Genomic DNA, 7,110 nt, shown 5'->3' with positions numbered 1-7,110 from the left:
TCTGATAAGGGACTTGTATCTAGAACACATAAAAAGTTCTTACAACTCAATAATAAAAAGACAAATAACACAATTAAAAATAGGTAAAAGATCCAAATAGACATTCCTCCAAGAAAGATATATAAATGGCTTACAAGTACATGCAAAGATGCTCAATATCATTAGTCATCAGGGAAATGTAAATAGTAACCATGGTAAATCAAGGAGTTACCACTTTACATCTCCATTAAGATGGCTAGAATAAAAATGTTAGATAACAAGTATTGGTGAGGGTATAAAAAAATCAAGATCTTCGTACACTACTAATGGGAATATAATACAGTGCAGCCACTTTGGAAAACAGTCTGGCAGTTTCTCAAATGATTAAACTTACAGCTATCATATGCCCCAGTAATTTAACTCTTACTAATATATCCAAGAGAAATGAAAATATGTGTCCCCCCCTCCACATAGAGACTTCTACACAAATGTTTATAGCAGCAATATTCACAATAGCTAAAAGGTGAAGATAACAGAAACATCCATCAACAGACACATGAATAAACAAAATATGGTATATTCACATAAAAAATGATTCAACCATTATAAGGAATGAAATACAGACAGTCCTCAACAATGATTTGACTTACAGCTTTTCAATTTTTTGACTTCAAAATAATGAAAAAATGAATGATACATAAACAGTAGAACCTGTACTTTGAATTTTGATTTTTGATCTTTTCCAAAGCTAGTGAATATGCTGTACAATATATTCTCCCCATACTGGCCAGCAGCAACGAGTCAAAGCTTCTGGTCAGGTACATACTCATGACAGCAAACAAATGATACTCTATAGTGTGCTGTGTTGCCAGATGATTTTGCCCAACTGGAGGCTAATTTAAGTGTTCTAAACACATTTAATGTAGGCTATGCTAAGTGATGATATTTGGTGGTTATGTATATTAAATACATTTTGACTTCATGATATTTCCAGTTTACAAGGGGATCATCAGGACATGTCTCCATTGTAACTCAAGGAGCGTATGTACCTATATATGCCACATCATGGATGAACCTTGAATAAATTCTGCTAAGTGAAAAATGCCAGTCACAAAAGACCATGTACTGTATGATCTAATTCTCATGAAAGCCCAGAAAGACATATAGATACAGAAGGTAGATTTGTGGTTGCTTAGGGCTGAGGCAGCTAAAGGACGGCATTAGAGGCTACAGAGTTTATTTTTGAGATGATGAAATGTTCAAAAATGGACTGTGGTGAAGGTTGCACCTATTGGTGACTATGCTGAAAGTCTACTGAATTTTACATTTTAAATGGGTGAACAAGTAATATATAAAATATATCTCAATAAAGCTGATAAGGGGAAGAATGACAGGAAATGTTGCAGGGGAAAGAGACTTGTGTTTAGGTAAGGCCTCATGGAAGAGGAGACCTTTAGGGAAAAAGATGAAGAGGAGAAGTGAGATATTTAGATATCTCTGAGAAGAGTATTCCAAGTGTAAATATCCTGAAATTTGAAGTAAAGACTGTTACAAATTATCTGTGTTTGTAAACTGACTTTAGTTTTACCTTCTATGTCTGTGTTTAATGTGCAGTATACCCAATTAACAACACTGTTTGGGTGATATTCATTCCCAGACTAGAAATGAATTGCATTGTTTTAGTTTCTAAGGAAAAAAAATAATGAACTAAATGTACATGATCTTTATCCATCAAGGAGAAAGGCACTATTTAAATGCAGTGGAAATTTGTTGGATGCCTCCTTAGCAACCATTCCTTACTTTCCCATTACCAGAGCTCCCAGTCACTGTTTAGAAATCCATTTGGTTCTGGGTAATTCGACCATACCTCCAGATCCACAGACGCACCCTATGACCTGGGATAAGCCAAGCAATACAATCTATTCCCTGTACACAGAGTAGGTAACAAGGTAGAGATGTAATTTAAGTTGTTTAAAGAAAGTGAATCTCTGGATATTTGCTGGTAATGATCGGCAAAGGCTCACTTTTATGCAGAGCTGAGCAACAAAAAAATGCAGCTCCAGCACCTATTGGCAGTCATTATAAGACCTCCAGAAAAGCCAATCTTAGGATAAAGCCAATAATGCTAAAGGCAGAAAAAAGTCAGGTCCTCATTAGCTGCTGAATCAAGCTACATTTCAAGCCAGTATTATCTTTGGAAATATACTTACATGAATAATAAATTAGTTTTGTGTATAAGCCACCATTAGTTGGCTTTTCCAACATGTGCAACCAAAAGAAGAATAACAGTTTCAGAATTTTGTGCCAGGAGTGGGGCATTACAATTAACAGAGAAGTGTGAAATGGATCTAGTCAAAGAGGTAAGATTGAAAGCAATAGGAAACCTTGTATCCTAGTCTGGAAAAGTATACAATTCTTGTTATATAGAATCAGAGCAACTAGCTAAACTGTGAACTATTGTTTCTTGGCATTTAAACTTTGCTTTCCAAAGCTGTAGCGTTGGTTATTTAGTAAAAAGTGAAACTGTATTGGAGAGTGCTGGCTACATTTTGCAGAATTGTGGGCTTCTGGGATATCTGAATGCATAAAAGAAAGAAAATATGACCTTTGAAAAGAGGCTCTTTCTGCTTGTCAACTACAATAGAAATTTATTAAGAAGATAGTAATGTGAAGACCTGCAGGCTACATGAATGTAAATTCTATGCCCCAAAGACAGAAAAATGAACCCAAGGTGGAGATAATATTGAGATTTCTGAGTCTTCAGGTCTCCCCCAAATGCCTCTTATTTGCTTTATCTCATGAGGAAGACAGCTCCACCCATGTGAAGGTACAGCAAAGATGCATTTTGGGGGCAAGGCAAATATAGTCAGTGCCTTGGCCACTGAGGCCCTTGTCAAGAGATAGAAGTATCCAGGTTTGTCTGGAAACTCAGAACTATGAACTTGGAATGTATGTGGCTTTGGCTGATGGATTACGGATCCATATGGAAACTGCTTTATTTGAAGGGAGTTGTGAGATGGCTTATCATGGAACTATATAACAGCAATAGCTAACTAATACACTTTTATTTTCATTTTTCTCATCTTCTGTTCAATAACTTACGTTCCAAGTATGAGAAACTACAAATCTGTTCATTGACTTTGTCTTGACTGTAACTATGGAGGCTCATGTGAAGGTCCTTTTAGAGGAAACCCTATTGTTCTTTTTTCCCCACTAAAATTATCTAAAAGAAGGAGAAGTACTATTAATGTGCAACCCTAAAAACATATTCAGAAATTCCATAAAATCACTGTTGATTATTTTATTTAAAACATGCAAGAAGTATTTTTGTTCACCCACTTGACTGTAAGCTCCTTAAAGCAAGGATGTGCTTTGCTTGTGACCTTCTTTCCCCATTCCTATCTGTGTTATATCAATTTCAACACTATAAAATCAACTGCAATCGTCTCATAATAATGCTGAGTTATACAATTGAATAAACACAGTTAGACAAGTGACTGAGAATTGACGATTAGAAGGGATAAAGGAGCTAACTTCTGTTGAGCACCTGCTATGCTAGATACACAGCACATTTAAACACCAATCCTGAACGGTATTATCTTTCTGGTTTTACAGAGGAAAAAACTGAGCCTCAGAGAAATCAAGTATGTTTCATATTCAATGGCAGACTTATGTTCTTAATGCAAATTCATCCAGCTTCAATGCCAAAAAAATGTGCATTTTGCTATAGGTATAAATACATTGGGGTTGTGATGATCTATGAGGTCTCTGCCTTGATACTGCCTCTGAGATTAAACATCCCTATACATGTTGTTGCTTCAATCGCTATTTTTTTCTGTTTTTTTCCAAACTTGTATAGCAATTATAACAAGAAGGCAATTACTTTTCACCCTGGGGAATAGATATTGGCACTAATCATGCAAATTAATTGTAAAGGTCAGATGAGAGTGTAAATGTGGGTCAGTACAAGCTGTAAAGCAAACATTTTGGCACTGGAAGAGGCAAATAAATTAGTGTTAGAGAATAGAGTCTAAAAGAAATCTGAAAGTACATAAGAAATTAATATGTGATAAATATGTCTCAAAATCACTGGGAAATATATTAAATAATGTTGGAGATATTGGAAATAAATTTAGAACAATATATCCTTAGGTTTTGATATTAAATGCTATACATAAAGGAAATTCTGGTTGGTTTATAATTCAAATTTAAAAATCCATAAACATAAAAAATATACAATACATTTTTAATCTTGGATAGAATGCAAAGGGGAAGACAATCTTCCTGCATATATGATATTCTAATATCTATTTTCCTATTATTCATCTATCTACCTTCCTACACATGCACACATTAGCATTTGTATGTGTTGCATCTATATTCATATTTGAAATTGGATTATTGGTGGCTTATTTTTTGTGTGTATTTGTACCATTTTTTAGATAAAGTTAAATCTATTCTTCATCTATTTGCTTTTAAAAATTTTATTAAAATATAATAGTTATACATATTTGGGGGATAGATGGCATTTTGATACATGTATAAATTGTGTGATGATCAAATCAGGGTAATTGGGAAACCCATCACACCAGACATTCATCTTTGCTGCAATATGGATAGAGCTGGGGGTCATTATGTTAAGAGAAAAAAGCCAGGCACAGAAAGACACATACTGCATGTTCTCTTTCATGTAGAAGCTGACAAAGATGGATCTCATGGAGGCGCTGAGTAGAATGGCGGTTACCAGAGGCTGGGAAGGTTATGGAGGGGGCATGAAGAGAAGTTGGTTAATGGGTGCAAAAATACAGTTAGAAGCAATATGTTCTAATGCTCTATAGTACAGTAGGGAGACAATAGTTAACAATCGTTTCTTGTATATGAATTATCTATAATATAATTGTATTTGAATTGAAATATTCTCAACATAAACCTATATTTTTAAATGAACAAAAGTGATCAACAATATTCAGTCTGTGAACAGGTACCATGTCTTTATGTGCAGCTATTAAAAGTGGCGAAATACGGAGCCTCCTTTTGGACTGAAGTGGTATTTTCCACAAACTGAAAAAGAACAGATGGCCCCGGCTTTCCTGCAGCAATTGAGCCCGTTTCTGGGTACACCAAGGGTGTTCCTCTGCCTACCTTGTTCTGTGTTCTTCATCTACCATCCCTGCAGACATAGCCAGATTGGGATTCCCCAGGGCAGAACCTGACAATGTGTTTCTCATCAGTTAAAACTCGTGCAACGGCTTCTTTTCGGTCTCTCTCCTTCCCCATTCTCTACTCATGTTTTCTCTGACTTGGCACTTTCATGCATAAAACACTGTAATGGTAAGCTCAAGCTTAGTATACCAAATCTGTTTCTAAGAAGTGTTGAAGCTCATTTGGGTGGGTTTATAAGCCCTTTCTGAAAATCCAAATCTTGGGGCTTAGAATATATTCATTCTGTCTGAAGAGAGTTCATTTGCCCCTTCTTCCCTTTTTCTCTGTCATTAGCCTCCCTTCCTCTAGCCCAGCCCTCCCCACCATGTCCTGTTTCTCTTCACCACCTCTGCCCCCACTACTCTGCATACACAGAGATAGAAAAGGATGATTGTATTCACGTGGCTGGCATAGTCTGTTATTTCTACTGTGCAAAAGTCAGGAGTTAGCAATTAGAGTCCAGCAGATCAGAGGAGGCACAGAGAGAAGATAGTGACGGACTCATATTTCTGGGCCATGGAAGTGGGAGATGGAGAATAAGATGCATAGCACAGCAGATAGGAGACAGTTTTGGTTTGGATTTAGGTCAGGATTTAGGCATTTCACACAAATGGGAAAGGGAAGACATTCTAACAAAAAGGATTCATTTAGATCAGGATTTGATCTTTTGGGTTGAGAATCAAAGGAGTCAAACTGTAGTGGCTGCCTGAAGAGATAAAGGGAGATGGAAATAAAAGCACTTTACTAATTCCTGCCACCGAAATGTGGTATTACTGTTTTTTCCCCATTGAGCTCCTGTTTATTTCCTCTCAGGTGAACCTCTTGTGCTACCTCTTATCCAATGATTGTCAACTTCTTCAGGCTGGAACTATCATGTCAATCAGAAATAAATGGAGGTGGATGAAAGAAGAATTTGAAGCAGTTGTCTTAAGCTTTACTTAAGCTGGACAATGTCCGAATCACTATGATTTTTCTTTTCAGAAGAGGAAATCTCAGCAGTAAGTGGAAAAGGTACAGCAGTATTGAACAGGAAGGTTTCTTGTCATCTTTTCTAATGAGTTTCTTTGATCCCTGGCTATGCTCGTCCCCGCTAAAACCTGCTACTCTGAAGGAACATGAGCTGTTGCATTTACCTCCTTATTGTCCCATGGCTTCAGGGCCTGCAGTGGATGGAGCTAACTTCATTTCTTTCTTCTCAGTGCTAGGGATGATTTCTATTATGTACTTCTTGTGAAGTCTTATGCCCTGATGGATATCATGTATTTTCAGAAGGCTTCTGGGAACATAATTCCATATCCTACTGATGTTGCTGATACGAACAGAAGGCAGGGAGATACTGGGTAGAAGAGGGCACTTCCCCAGCAAAGCCTCAAGCCTGGAAACCTACGGCCCTAAATGGGAACAGGCATTCCTGTTTCTGCACCCAAATGTTGCTTTTGGCCTGCCACACCCCCCTATCCTGTACCCATATAAACTCCAAACCCCAGGCTCCACGAGCAGAAGAGCAGAGGAACAGAAGAGTGGCAAGGCAAAGAAGGAGAGAAGAGAAGAGGCACCTGAACATCAAGAGGATTCAGCTGGGGGCAGTTGAGAGACGATCAGCCGCAGGCTGGCTGAACTCCAGGTGAAGATCGTCTTCCCACTCCATTCCCTTTCATCCCACTGAGAGCCACCTGCATCTGGCAATAAAATCCCCCGCATTTACCATCTTTCAGTTTGTGTGACCTGATTCTTCCTGGATGCCAGACAAGAACCCGGGTACCAAGAGGGCACTGAGCTGGTTAACGTTTAAGCTGTCTGTGGACGTCAGAGCTAAAAGGAGCACTGTGACAAGCCCATCGAGGTTTCAGGAGTTGCAGGTACTCTCCCCAGACACTACTGTGGGGCTGGAGCCCAAAAGTGCTGGTCCCGGTCCTGCGCCTGCTGGTG

This window comes from Symphalangus syndactylus, chromosome 3 (assembly GCF_028878055.3).
Source record: "Symphalangus syndactylus isolate Jambi chromosome 3, NHGRI_mSymSyn1-v2.1_pri, whole genome shotgun sequence".
Taxonomy (NCBI): domain Eukaryota; kingdom Metazoa; phylum Chordata; class Mammalia; order Primates; family Hylobatidae; genus Symphalangus; species Symphalangus syndactylus.
The sequence above is the reverse complement of the archived record's forward strand: the minus strand, read 5'-3'. Positions refer to the sequence as shown.